This window comes from Echinops telfairi, unplaced genomic scaffold, assembly GCF_000313985.2.
Source record: "Echinops telfairi isolate 266 unplaced genomic scaffold, ASM31398v2 ScPeMD7_31;HRSCAF=116, whole genome shotgun sequence".
Lineage (NCBI taxonomy): Eukaryota > Metazoa > Chordata > Mammalia > Afrosoricida > Tenrecidae > Echinops > Echinops telfairi.
Window position 1 is genome coordinate 26,602,863 of NW_022103928.1, and position 14,167 is coordinate 26,617,029.

General features: G+C 41.5%; 1 protein-coding gene across 3 annotated transcripts in view; it reads left to right on the forward strand.

The window, feature by feature from the left end:
- PPARG (peroxisome proliferator activated receptor gamma) overlaps nucleotides 1–14,167 on the forward strand; it is a 208,123-nt gene that overhangs the window by 129,064 nt on the left and 64,892 nt on the right. The window lies entirely within an intron of this gene.

A 14,167-nucleotide genomic window follows, 5' to 3' on the forward strand; every position in this document is an offset into this window, starting at 1 on the left:
TTTTTTTTTTTTTTACAAAACCATATCACCTTCAAAGTACTCTTCATTAAGCTTAATACGTTTGTCAAATGTGCGATTCCATTCTTGGAAACATTTTTCAAACTCATATGTTTGGATGGCTGATAGCACCTCCCTCGTTTATTCCTCACAACTTTTTCCGTTAAATCGCAATCCTTTCATGTCCCTCTTTATTCTCGGAAACAAAAGGAAGTTGCTTGCAGTGAGGTCAGGTGAGTAAGGTACATGGGGAAAGAGAGGCATACTGTTTTTTGCCAAAAACTGGCTCACTGAGATGGCTTCATGAGCAGGTGCATTGTCGTGGTGGCAAAAACCAGTTCCCCCATCTGCCACAAATCAGGTCTTTTTTGTCACACACTGTTAGGCAATCTTTTCAGAACCTCTAAATAGAAAGCTTGATTAAGAGTCTGACCTGGTGGAATGATCTCCAAATGCACTATCCCCCTCACATCAAAACAACAAATGAGCATCATCTTGATCTTTGATTTCACTTGACGAGGTTTTTTTGGGTGAGGTCACTATGGCATCTTCCACTGGCTTGATGGATGTTTGCTTTCAAGGTCATTGGAATACATCATCTCTCACACCGGTAATGACCCTGGAAAAAAGGTCTGGGTCGCTTTGGAGCTTTTCTTTCAAAGCACGCCATGTTTCCAGTCAACACTCATTTTCCTGGTCAGTCAACCCAAGGCACAAATTTCACAGCAACCCTTCTCATTTCCAAACCTTCGGTTAAAAGTCGCTGAACCCAGCTCCGAGATAGTCCAGCTAACTTTCCCATCTCTTCAATGGTTCATCGTCCCTGGTCCTCAAGTGCAAATGTACAAATTTGGCCAACATTTTCATCCATTTGGGAACTTGACATTCATCCAGACCGAGGTTTGTCTTCAACAGATGTTTCACCTTTTTGGAAAAGAGAAAGCCACTCATATACTTGAGTTTTTCCCATTTTCCCCTTGTAAACTGTGTTCAACATCATAACAGTTTCTGCAGCATTTTTCCTGAGCAGGAAACAAAATTTCACAGCCCCACACTGCTCTCTTAAATCGGCCATCACAAAACTGCTTTTAGGGAAAAATTCGCTGTGACCTGAGAGAACCTTCCCAGGCAATGCCACTGGGTGCACTAACTCAAAGCAAGTTGCTCAATGCTCACTTGGAGGAAAAAATGTGTACTATGAAAGCTCTGCCCAGCGCAATTCTGCTTTTGTTTTGGATTTTTTTTCTGGTACCCCCTCACATATAGCAATATAATCGCCCAACTCTGTTTTGTTCTGCACTGTTCGACCCCAGTAAGTGGTTTCTCACCAAACTATTGCTCCATGAATGGCAAGTAAACTTTCACTGGTCTCCCTGAAGGATGAATTGTTAGTTACTCATTATAGCTTAGCCAGATAGACACACAGATGCAAACACACACACACACACACACACACACACACACACATATTCCACTTGGGGGCAATCAAAATAAATACAATTGATATAATTATTGCCATCTGATACACTGCCCCATGTGGGGACAACTTTTAGATATAAAAGTTGCTGCAATTGTTTTAGGCCACTTATGTGACAAGAGGAGGCCTGCTCCCACATTGGGAGTTTGGCAGAGCAAGCGTGTCTACTTGCCAAAAAGGGCAAAGGTCTTGAGCAAGAAGCCAGCTTTTTCCTGATTACAAAACTGACCACAATTCCTCGCCAACCCATCAGTGTAAGTCTATTTTTTCCTGGTAATGCATTCTTTACAGAGAGAATTGCACATTTTTCATTATGACATGGCATTTGTGATTGAAACTTCAACTGATGTTTAAACATCAACTGGTGTAACATTGCTGTGTTTGTTATTGATGGATAAACTTAATCCAGGTTTGAAAAAAAGCAAACCCTGATATATAAAATCAAAAAAACGTGTCTGGTCTTACCCAAAGGCGGTTTATATATATAATGCAATCCCCATTCTAATTCCACTAACATTCTTAACCTAAATGGCAAAACAGCAGCAGCATGATGTGAAAGGAAAGAGATCAGACCCCAGATAGCCAAAAGCAATGTTGAAGAACATCGTAGGAGCCCTCTCCCTCCCCAACCTCCAAACCTACTGTCCAGTAATGTGTGAAGCACGGTGTTATGTGATTTGGGCATTGTGCAGATACCATATTGCATGCAGGAAGACCCTAGATTACTAGCTAGTCTGTTCCTAAATCTGTCTTTAAAGTGAATGGATATGCAAATCAGAACAGTTAGGTACAGTTCATATCTAACATCAATCAAATGTTTATCTTCGTCTACAGTGTACCTTTCTATGTATCAAAATATTAGATACTTCCAGATACACTAAAACATCTTTATCATCATAATAAAGTAATAACAATGATTTCATGTTTACTACATCTATTTCTGTGTATAACATCTATTTCTGATTACAAATCACTGTATGCACCTTAAATTTTTAATAAAATAGACTTTATGAGACTTGGGACCATGACATATATATATAATAGGATGTTGCCCTAATGGCCATTAGGCACATGCTTGTACAGCCACAATACTCAAAACAGTCTGGTACTAGTTCAATGACAGACACATAGACCAATGAGAATAGAATTGAGAACTCAGAAATAAATCCATCCATGGGCAGTTAATTTTCAACAAGATGCCAAAGTCCATTCAGTGGGATAGGAGCAAAGCAGTCTTTTAATTAATGAGGCTAGCATTTGCAGAAAAATTAAAAGGTTCTATATCCCACACCAGGAGCTCTGGTGGCATAGTGGTTAGGAGTTGGGCTACAATCCTCAAGGTCAGCAATTCAAAACCACCAGATGCTCCACAGGAGAAAAGATGGGGCTTTCTACTACTGTAAACAGTGACAGTCTTGGAAACTCACAGGGGCAGTTCTACCCTGTCCTTGGGGCCAATATGAGTCAGCTAATGGAGCAAAGTCCTAAATGGTAAAGCCAAAACTTTAAAGTAATATAGGGACAAAACTATGAGACATAATTTTTTTTCAGTAATAGATTCCAAGCCCTACCACAAATGTACAAATAGCAGAATATACATTAGATAACTTAGACATCCTAAAAATTAAATACTTAAGCTCATAAAAAAAAAACTTTATCAACAGAGTGGGAGGAAAAAAGAACCTAAAAATGAGAACTCTTTGGGATGAAAGTAGCTTATAAGGATGTAATCTCTAAAATATCTAGAACTCAACATCAAAAAGACAGCCCAATATTAAAATAGGCAAATTACAAGAACAAATACTTTATCTAAGAGGACATTCAGACAGCCAACAAATGTATGCACAGATTTGGTGATCATTAACCACCAGAGAGATACAAGTCAGACCTGAATCACCGCTGCAAAAATGGCGCTGATCAAAAAAGCAGAAAACAACAGATGTTAGGGATACTGCAGGCAGGTTATAGCCAGCTCCACTGCTGGTGAGATTGTAAACCATTACAACCACCATGAAATATGCCATGGCCCTGACGCAACAAACTAGAAGTAGAAATTGTCTGTGATCCAGCAATGGAACTCTCAGGTATATACCCTAACGAATTAAAATTACTGACATTAATAGACATATACACACATATGTTCATTACATGATTATTCACAAAAAGATGGCGCGAACCCAACTGCTCAGCCACAGTGAATCGATGAACAAACTGATATCCATAAGCACAATGAAATACTACACAGCCATAAAGACTAATGATGAGTTCTCAAAATATAGCATAACGTGGATGAATCTGGAAATAATATGCTGAGTGAAATAAGTTGATCACAAAAGGACAAGTACTGTATGACCGACATTCTCTGGTCCCAGGGATGGAAGAGAGGAAGAAGGAGAATCCCTTTCTAGATAGTAGACACTTCATAGTTTCAGTGATGGTAAGAACAACTAAAAAATATGTGCAAGGATATATGGTAGATATCTCTGCTTACATGAGTGTATGTATAGGTGAGCACATAGGACTATATGGGCACCCATCCATGTATCCATGTATTTCTGAAAGGCAAATGTATGTTTGTATGTGCTGCATGTATATTCATATGTAAAATACGCCATCTAAGTGAAAGGTCAACTAAGTCCACATGGAAGAAGCACACCAACATCAGTGACCAAAGGATTGTAAATTATATAATCCGAAGCTGAAGGAGGGAATCGTAGCAGATCCTGAGCAGCAAGGTTCTGGTTTGCAGAAGGCTATGGATGAGAGTAGGAACCCAAGATGCATTTGTGAGATGTACGTAGGAAATAAGCCTCCCATGATTCCCCTCGACCCACCACAGAGGGGTGGGAAGAAACTGGTTACCGAGCAGTGCGTTGGAGAGCTGACTATAGAAGATCAAAATGATAAACCCAACTGGAACGACGAAATCCTTGTCAATTGATCCCCACTCTGATACACACTGGGCCTGATCTGGTTTTCAACATTTTCTGTATTTGTGTTTTTTGTTTGTTCATATCAGGGTTTATCTCAGATGTATTTGGTCATTGGGGGTGAACCTCTGATTTTTATTTCTGTTTTTCAGTGTATGAAACCCAGGATTGATGAACCTATAGGGACAGCAAGTGGAATAAGGGGTCCCAGGGTGGGGGTGGGGGGTAGAGTGAGGGGTGGTGGTAAAAGGGAACTGATAGCAAAGAGTTCAAGAAAGAAAAAAATGTTTTGAAACTGACTGTGGTAGCATTTGCACAATGCTGCTTGATGTGATTGAACTATGGAATGATATGATATTGGTATTAGCTCCCAATAAACTGGTTTTGAAATAAAATGAAGTAAAATATAGCACATAGAGGACACCGTTATGAATATTTTCTTTTCTTTTTTTTCATGCAAAGGGCTGTTTTACTATGTGAAACCTCTGATGTGCTATAAGGAAATTGTTCCAGATAAAACTTTACCTCCTACCGCACATATATAAGGTTTTTCTCCAGTATGAATTCGTAGATGAGTTTTGAGATGTATTTTCTGAATGAAGCCTTGGCCACATTCACCACATACATGGGGTTTCTCTCCTGTGTGAGTTCGCTGATGAACAGTGAGAGCAGTCTTCTTGATAAAGGCTTTTCCACATTCACCACATACATGAGGTTTCTCCCCAGTATGAATTCGCTGATGAGCAGTGAGATCACTGTTCCTGGTGAAGCCTTTCCCACATTCACTGCACACACAGGGCGTCCCTGTCACATGAGTTTTCTGATGTTCCTTGAAGTATGATTTACTGTGATAAGGTTTGCCACATTCCAAGCATTTATATAGTTTTTGACCTTTATGAAATTTTTGATAATGTTCATTGAGTTTGAACATTTTATCCAATGTTTTCGCACACTGACTGCATTCATAGGTCTTATCTAGTATATGAGTGATCTGATGCTCACAGAGCACAGACTCCTCGATGAAGGTGGTCCCACATTTATAGCACTGCTCCGTTCCGTCCATGTATCTTTCATGTTGCAAGGGTTCGAGCTTATGATCACCAACTTTCTGGATTTCAATGGAAATCAGGTTGCCATAGCTCTCCAACATCGCATCCTGATATAGGGTCTTCTGGGCAGGGTTCAGGAGCTGCCATTCCTCCCAGGTGAACTTTACAGCCACATCATTGAATGTCAGTGATTCCTCAGCTCTCCAACATTTTTTGTCAATTCTTACACAAGTCGTTCTCCCACACCACTCATTGTCTCACTTCTGGATTTGATAATCCATTGCTAGGGCCACACAAAACTCATAGATCAAAGTGGTCTGAGCCTTGGTCATTTTCTTTGGTCCTTAGGACACTGCCGGCAACTGGGATGCTCTCTTTGTCTTCTCTGGATCAGCTCTAATGATGTTCACAAATTTGAATCTCTCATGAGGACATCCCCAGAAATAATAATACCCAAACCAGGCACTTCTTCCTCTTTCTTCTAGACTGCTGTTGATGCACAATTTGCAGGCCAGTGAATTCTATCATTCCAGGAGATGAGCAAAGACCTTTGACTGACCATCAGGACAGCCTAGGCCCTGGTACACTGGCGCTCTCCTGGGGTCAAACTCCAGAAACCACGGATCCCTCCTGCTTCCCCTCAAGCTCCTATGCCAGGCACTGCCCTCAGGAACCCCAGGGGTTCTCACCCTGTTTGGAGTCAGGTGAATGGATTTGGTTCACAACCCAGTCATAAGTTGAAATCCTTCCTTGTGATACTTCAATGTGCAAGACAGTAGTAACAGATTTCTAGCTCCCTATTCTGGATCCTATTTCTCTGTGGCAAATCTTTGATCCTCGTGGGACACTCACGCTGCACTTTCTCCATGAATACTTTCTAAGCATAAACACCTTTCGGGATGGGGTTATCGGATTTGAGGGTTTCGTCTCAGGGGGCAACTCATCCGTTGGCATCCTGTGGCTCATCCAGATACTGGTCTCCAGCCTAGTTTGGTGAGCAGAGTCTGGGGTCCTCAAAACTTGGGGTGACCATTCATGGTCCAAATCTTGGTCTCTCTGCAGGGAGAGCCAAAAAAAGAACGAAGAAAACCAAAGACTCAACGAAGAAACTAGTCTACGGTACAAAAGTCTCACCTACCCTGATACCCAAAATTGCAGGTGCCCAGTTACCACTCCTGAGCAGGCACACAAAAGATGATCCTGGATAGACTGGGTAAAATGTAGAACAGAATGCAAATTTCTAAAAATGGCCAGACTTACTAGACTAGTAGAGACTAGAGGCACCCCTGAGGCTATTGCCCTAAAATAACCTTTAAACTTGGAACTCCCAGTGGTCACCTACTAGCCAAAAGGTAGAATGGCTCATAAAATAAATAGTATTACCCTTGAGTACTGTGCTGTATTACCCGTGAGGCATTGTGCTGCGAGAAGCTATTATCTAAATGAGACCCAAAGGTCAGTGTTTACTCTAGACCAAAGATGAGACAGTAAAGGGGGACAAGGAAGCTAAGTTAATGAAAACAAAACAACCAGGGTGGAAATAATGAAAATCCTAACTAACACAAGTGGAACCAGTGTCACTGACTACGTGTAGAAATTATTAAATGAATACCTGAGTTTCTATATAAATTTTATTTAAAACCACAAAATATTGAAAAATAATAACAAAAGATATATTGGACCTGCTCAACTACTTAACTGTATAGGATTTGGACAGTGGTCAACATCATTCGGGGGTAGGTGAAGCAGTGGCGAGCCGCCGGCTAACCAAAAGACTGGAGGTCTGAGGTGCAGTGGGAGGAAACCCTGGCGATCTACTTTTTAAAATTACCATTGAAAATCCCATGGGGCTGCTGTGAGCTGTAATCCACTCAACCACAGCTGGTAAGAGTAGTAGGATAAAGACGTTAGTATACCTTTCAGTAAGGAGCCCTGGGGATATAGTGGTGACTTGTTGGGTTTCCATCTTCAAGGTTGGCAGTTTGAAACCCCCAGCAGCTCTAGCGGAGAAAGACTAGGCTTTCTACTCCCATGAATCTTGGAAACCCACAGAGGGGTCACTATGAGTCAGCATCGACTCAAAGGCAATGAGTTTGATTTGGTACACCTCTCATGTTAACAACCAATTTGAATTCAACGTTTACTCAGATAGTGTGGCTAGAGAGCCAACCAGAGATGAACAACTAGAGGGGGGAAAGTGATTTTTTTTTAAATTGGATATTTCATAACCCAGGGATTTAAAGCTTTCCGTTTAGGCTTTCTTCTCCCATAGAGTTACCATCTCAGAAACCCACAGGCACAGTTTTATGCTGCCCTATCCGGCCTCTGTGAGCGGAGGTCACTTTGATGGCAGCAAGTTTGACTGAGTGAGGGGCTTTGAGTTGAGAAGCTCTGGAATATCCAACTGTGTTTTTACACAACTCATTCTCGATACTGTACAATTCCCACCCCTCACAAGACGCTGAGCATGTGGGTCACTGGCGAGACAGTGTGGCAATGTTTTTTCCTGGTAATGTACCAAGTCTTGCCAAAGCAGTGAGCAGCATCATGACCCCGGTCTCGGACGCAGACGGCTCTCTAAGAGGACTGTGCCCATCCATTTCGGCCTGGTCCTTTCTGTGCTTCTTGCTGCCTCTCCCAACTATTTAGAAACGGATGTCTTGATTCGTTGGTGCATTCGCGTGTTTTGTTACTGCAAAGGCCTTTTTCTTGGCATGGACTGGTTCTTTGTGAGAGATAGACAACTCTCCGTGTGAGCAGCAGCAAAGCCCTACGTGAGGCTGGTATGGGTGAGACTCTGGGAGGTTCCCTCCCTGGCCCAGAGAATGGCCCCTGCACGGACACACTGTCTGCAAACACGTCACAAGGTAAAGGCTCTTCCAGCCAGGGCTTTGGGGGGGACTGTCGGCATTCAGTGAGGGTAAGGTCGCTCTCATCACTTTGAACGGGTACAGAGAAGTCGTTTAACAATTTGGATTTATGCTCCTGCTTCCACGTGTGTACTCCGGTACTTTAATTCTTCGACTTCTGCTCCATCGTTCAGTGATGAAGGACAGTCGGAACCTTTGGCGGGAGGGACCCAATGTGCCTTTTGCTTCTGTGTGCGTTCTCACTTCCTGCTTTGTAGGCACGGAAGGTGTATTCGTGGCCAAAGCCAATCCTATTCGTTTTTGTGTTCCAAGTTTGCATACTTTTCCCAAAACTACTTGAAGGACTTGGGGGGTAGTTAAAGGCTTGTGCCGCCCCCCCCCCACACCCACCACCAGTTAGTTTTTATGTCAGATATCTCTTATCACCATTTTCACCCCCCTCCCTGCACTTTTAGCTCTCTTAAAGCACTCGCAGCTCTTTTCTGATCTGCTCTGACAGCTAGAGATTTGGGGTCATTTTATCTTGTCTAAGAATTTTAAGCCTGGAATATAGAGGCATGTTATCTTCTTTCTTATATTTCTTCGGACACGCAGAATAGAATAGAGTGAGCGGACCTTGATGAATATCTATCTATCCTCTAGCATCTCACACTCAAAGTCAATGGAGTTCCTAAAAGGTCAAAAGCTTATTGCGTGCTAAATAAGTGATTGCCTATTACTTCTACTAGGATGTGAAAGATTCAAACCAAGACTTCATTTTTCAACAGTTCTTTCTTGGTCCTTGCCAAATCTAAGTTCTTCATTTCTGCAGCTCCTTCTACTGGGGTTTCTTAGCACAGCTTCTTACGTGTTGTATTGTTTCCTCGTTCTTATTTATGTCTGTTTTACTTTTTTTTTTCCTCTTCTCATAGGTCCCATGTGAAAATAAATTGTGTTAACTAGTGTGATTCATGTTTCACAGCACAAAGACTAAGTCAGTAAAATTAAGTCACTTCACAATTAAAAGTTTAAAAATAAAAATTAGATGACGTTACATCACTTAGTTGTTTAAATGGATGCCTCTATTGTAAGCTTTTGAAAGCTTAGAATTTTAACACAAGTGTAACTAATTTTAAGGTACGTGTGCCACAAGTATAACCAATATCGCTGAGCATGTATAGAGATTATTAAATGAGTACCCGGTTGGCTATATAAATTTTATTTAAAAACACAAAATATCTAAAACCAAAAAGACATATCCTGCCTTGTTTTCAGCCTCTCGACTGCTTAACTGGATAGAACTTGGGCAGCAGTCAGCATCATTTGGAGCTGGGGGAAGCCAGGGAAGAGCTACCGGGTGGATATGTGCTAAACAAGAGTCTGGAGATCTGAGATCCAACGGGAGAAAACCCTGGTGATGTACTTTTAAAACTCGGCCAGTGGAAACTCCACGAATCACTGTTCCACTCTGATACCCACGGGGCTGCTGGGAGCTGGAATCCAGTCCACGGCCTCTGGAAAGGTGGTAGAAGAAAGGCCTCAGTATACTTGTCAGGGTCCTCCTCAGCAACATGCTGATCACAAACATTTAAAACATCAAGGTGTTTTTTTTTAAGCACTTTAATGGGGGCTCATACAACTCTTATCACAATCCATACATACATCAATTGTGTAAAGCACATTTGTACATCAAGTTTTTTAAAAGCTAAGAAAAGAAGGTTCCCCTTGAAACACGGCTTCGGTTTCTTACAGTCCTTTGGCTCCGTGTATATTTCAGTCATCTGAGCCAATGAAATAGTTTCTTAACTGTCTTCATGACATTGTCTAAAATGATAGTGGGGTTTTTTTTGGCAAGGTGTAAAGGTTATTGCTCTCTTTCTTCTTCAGCTATTCACCTAGCTTTAGAGCAAAAGGCCTTAGCTGTTTTATGAACTAGTTCTTGAATCAAAATTCATCATTTTCTGTATGAAAAGGGTATGTCTAGAATATAATACAGCAAGCCTTGGGGATTAGCTGGGAGCAATACTGTTTTTTCTAAGGATGGTTAGAGGATTTAAATCAGTTTCCAGTCTGTGCTGACCGCTTCTTGGTGACGTCTTTAATGGTCCTTGTTTAATTCCCTCCAAAAGAAGAACCCAGTATTTTAAAAAAAAGTGATTTGTATAAAATATATGTTATAATGAGACATTTGCCATCTTAACAATTTTAAGTGTGCAATTCAATGATATGAATTGCAATCACTGTGCTGTGCACCATCCAGGGGTGCTCAAAACCCAAATCACATCCATGGTCATAAGCCTAGCTCCAAACTATGGGATGTAATTGGTAATAATGTTATTCGATATTCTATGAAGAAAAAAACGTGCTGCAACTCAGCAATTCCACTCGTAGATATACAAGGGGGCTTCAAACGTTTGTGGAGGAAAAAACATTATCTTTTAATTCCATGTTTTTCACCAACTTTTTGAAACCCTCTTTTACACCTAGAAGGCTGCGGAACAGGACCACCCAGAGTCCATCAGTAGATGGATGGATAGACAGACGATCCACGGTCAGAAATTGTAAGTCCTATGTCAATTCTGACTGATGATAGAGACCCTCGAGGTCACAAGGTGATCAGACGTCCCACTTTTGGCGGGATAGTCCCGATTTTTGGCATTTTAAAAAAGCCCCGACTTTTGGAAAGAATGCACGACAAGCTAGGGAGCGGTCTATTTAGTCCATATAGTCCAAAATTTTAATCAAACCCCCCACCCCCACCCCGGTCAATGGTGTCCCGCTTTAAATCTGGTCACCTTACTCTAGGACAACACAGGACTGCCCCTTTGAGCCATTGATTTTTAACCGTTTTATTGGCACTTGATCCACATATCAAACAATTCAGTAATTCAGTCAGATCAAGAAGAGTTATGCAATCAACACCACAATCAAACAATCACTTTTAGAACATTTTATTCTTCCTTGGACTCATTGTTTGTTATTCATGTAATTATTGTTATTATGTATTATTATTGGATGAGCCATTATTTTTGGTAGCAGGCAGCAGCATCTTCCCCCCTGGAAGCAGCGAGTGTGTTCGAACCGCTGCCCTTGTCATTAGCAGCCCAACTTGTAACCGCTATGCCACACTGCCATCACTAGCTAATTCCAAAGACTCTTCGTCACCCCAGAGAGACACTGAGTAGCTCGTAAGCAGTACCTTCCCATTCTCCCCTAGCCTGGTAGCCACACTAATCTATCTACTTTCATCTATGCATTTGCCTACTATTTTGCCAGTATTTGTTCTTCTATTTCTAATAAGTGGGCTCATAGTTGTGCTGTGGTGTGTGATTTATTTCACTCACCATATTTTCAAGGTTCATCAAAGTGGGAGCATGTATTGGTAATTCCTAGCTCCTTATGGCTGAGTAGCATTCCATTGTATGGTGATACCACCTTTTATTTATCCTATTTATTTATCTGTCGGTGGACACTGGGGTAATTCCTATTTCCAGTCCTTCTAGGTATACAAGGGATTTCAAAAAGTTGGTGAGAAAATGGAATTAAAAGATAATGGAATTTTTCCACAAACATTTTGAAGCCCCCTCTTATATCTAGGAGTAGAATTGCTGGGTTGCAGTACTTTTCTTCTTAACTGATAGAATATAAAATATAATTATTAACGATTTCACAGTTTGTACTTATCCCTTGGTCTCATATTTTCTTACATGGTCTGTGATTACACCTTATGCATAAGTGTTGCTTTCTGCTAAAAATGTGATTTCTTAAAGGACAAAGACCTGTAATGGTTATGTGTGTGTGTGTGTGTGTGTGTGTGTGTGTGTGTGACCAGTGAATGTTGATTGACAATTTCAGCACCAGGCGCTGCCAAGACAGAAAACTAGAAAATGTATGCCTATGATCTTCGTTAGCTCCCTGGAGCCAGCAAAGGTGAACCACACACAGCATTGTGTAGAGATTGGTATTTGGGCTAGGTGCAGTGGCTGGCTTGGGTTGCTTTCTCCCTAGTCAGAGACAAAGTATAGTCAAGGGTTGTTACAGGCAGCTGGCTGTTGCTAGAGAAGAAAGAGCCGCTTTTATTGTGAGTGATTCAGACAGTCAGCTATATTAGCCATATTCCTGAGATAAAAGTTTCTAATCTATTATACTTCCACGCTTTTGACTGAGCCCCTAATGGTTGTGATCTCTTCATTGTAATGCCCTCCGTTTTTATCAGGAGCCTCTCCAGTAACCCCGTGCTGGCTCTGGGATGATTTCACTAGTGAAATTGGTCAAAGCTGAAGGGAAGCTTCCACAAACTCAAGCTGAATACACCTCTTGCTTTTGGTGCCAGACGTGGTCCTGTGTGAATGTTATCGTTTGAAGTTGTTGCAGCACCAGAGCCTGGGCGGTGATGACACGTTTGTTCCTTAGAGTGGATTGAGCAATGGAAATAGGCCTTAGAGACATGATAAATGCTGCAATAGAAAAGCTCTCGGAACGAGAGTCTCCTGAGATAGCAATGAGGATTTGTGGGTCTTTGGGGAGGGAGGGGGTGGGGAGATACTTGCACCAAGTCTACGTGACTCCAGTAGCTCTTGCCTGAGCAGCGCTTGCAGGATTGGCCAAAGTGGGCGCCTCTCCAGAAGTCGGGACGATGGGGAAACGCGAGGATGGGGCGTAGAGCACCGGTGCTCTCAGCAACCAACTTGCCGTTGTGAATTTGAGCACGTCACGTCTTCCCATTGGCCCTTGCTTCCCACATAAATGAGCAGAAGGTAGAGGAGGACTTGTGAGGATTAAATGAAGCAATATTTGCAAGAGTACTTTTTAAATATTGTTGAGGTCATTCCTTGGGCCTCATAGGACTCGTCATTGTGGATTGAATCGAAGGCTCTACTAAATACTGTATTAACTTTGAAGCTTTTAAAGGAATTTAAAAAGCTGCAAGATTTTTCACTAGAATAAGAACAGGCAAGCAGTTTCCATGAAGTCATTTCTGACTCCTGGTCACCTTGTGTGGGTCAGAGGATAACTGGGCTATAGGGTTTTCCGTGCCTCATTTTGGAAAGTAGATTCTTTTCAAGATGCATCTGGGTGGACTTGAACCTCCAGCCTTCTGGTGAGCAGCCAACTGTGTAAACCCTACTTGTTTATTTAACATACGTGGCAGTCATTTGAGATGAGGCCACGTAATGCAGTGTTTTGATAAGGAAACGATCACACTTCGGAGAAATCTGTGTCGGATTTTTTCCATGGTTGAATGACTTCCAGCTTTCATTCACATTTGTCTAGAAAGAGATTTAATTCCCAAAGACTGAAACCACCCTTTGGGCCTGCATGAGAGTGATGGTGATTATGTTTTCTTCTGAGAGACTGTGGAAAACTGGCTGAGACAGTAATGTTCTCTCTACAGTGGAGTGAAAGTACAGAGAAGATTTATGTGACAGATACAACTCTGGACTTTGTCCGCTCTCATGTAATAGCAATCCCAAGATTTTTCATCATGTCCTATATTAATTTTTTAGCATTGTCTATATTAATTTTCTTCTCAATATGCCTCTGGGTATATCATTTATTTCCAATTTAAATATGTAAATTGTTTCCCTTGTCCTCAAGACTTAGTGAGCAGAGTACATTTCTCAGAAAGTCTCTACTTGTTCCCCAAACTCTCGTTTCTCATGTACTTTTCTCCAGAATAATGAGTTACCCCAAACAAATGTCGGTTATATTCAATGTGACCAAGAAAATGTGGTGGCAATTTTTTTATATTTCCTCTAGAATCCATAGGAACTAGAACTTCCTTGAAATAGATGGGCCACTTACTCCCTCAATGCAAGAATACTTTCTTCTATTAAATTGGCATTCTATGATGCTCACCTTCCC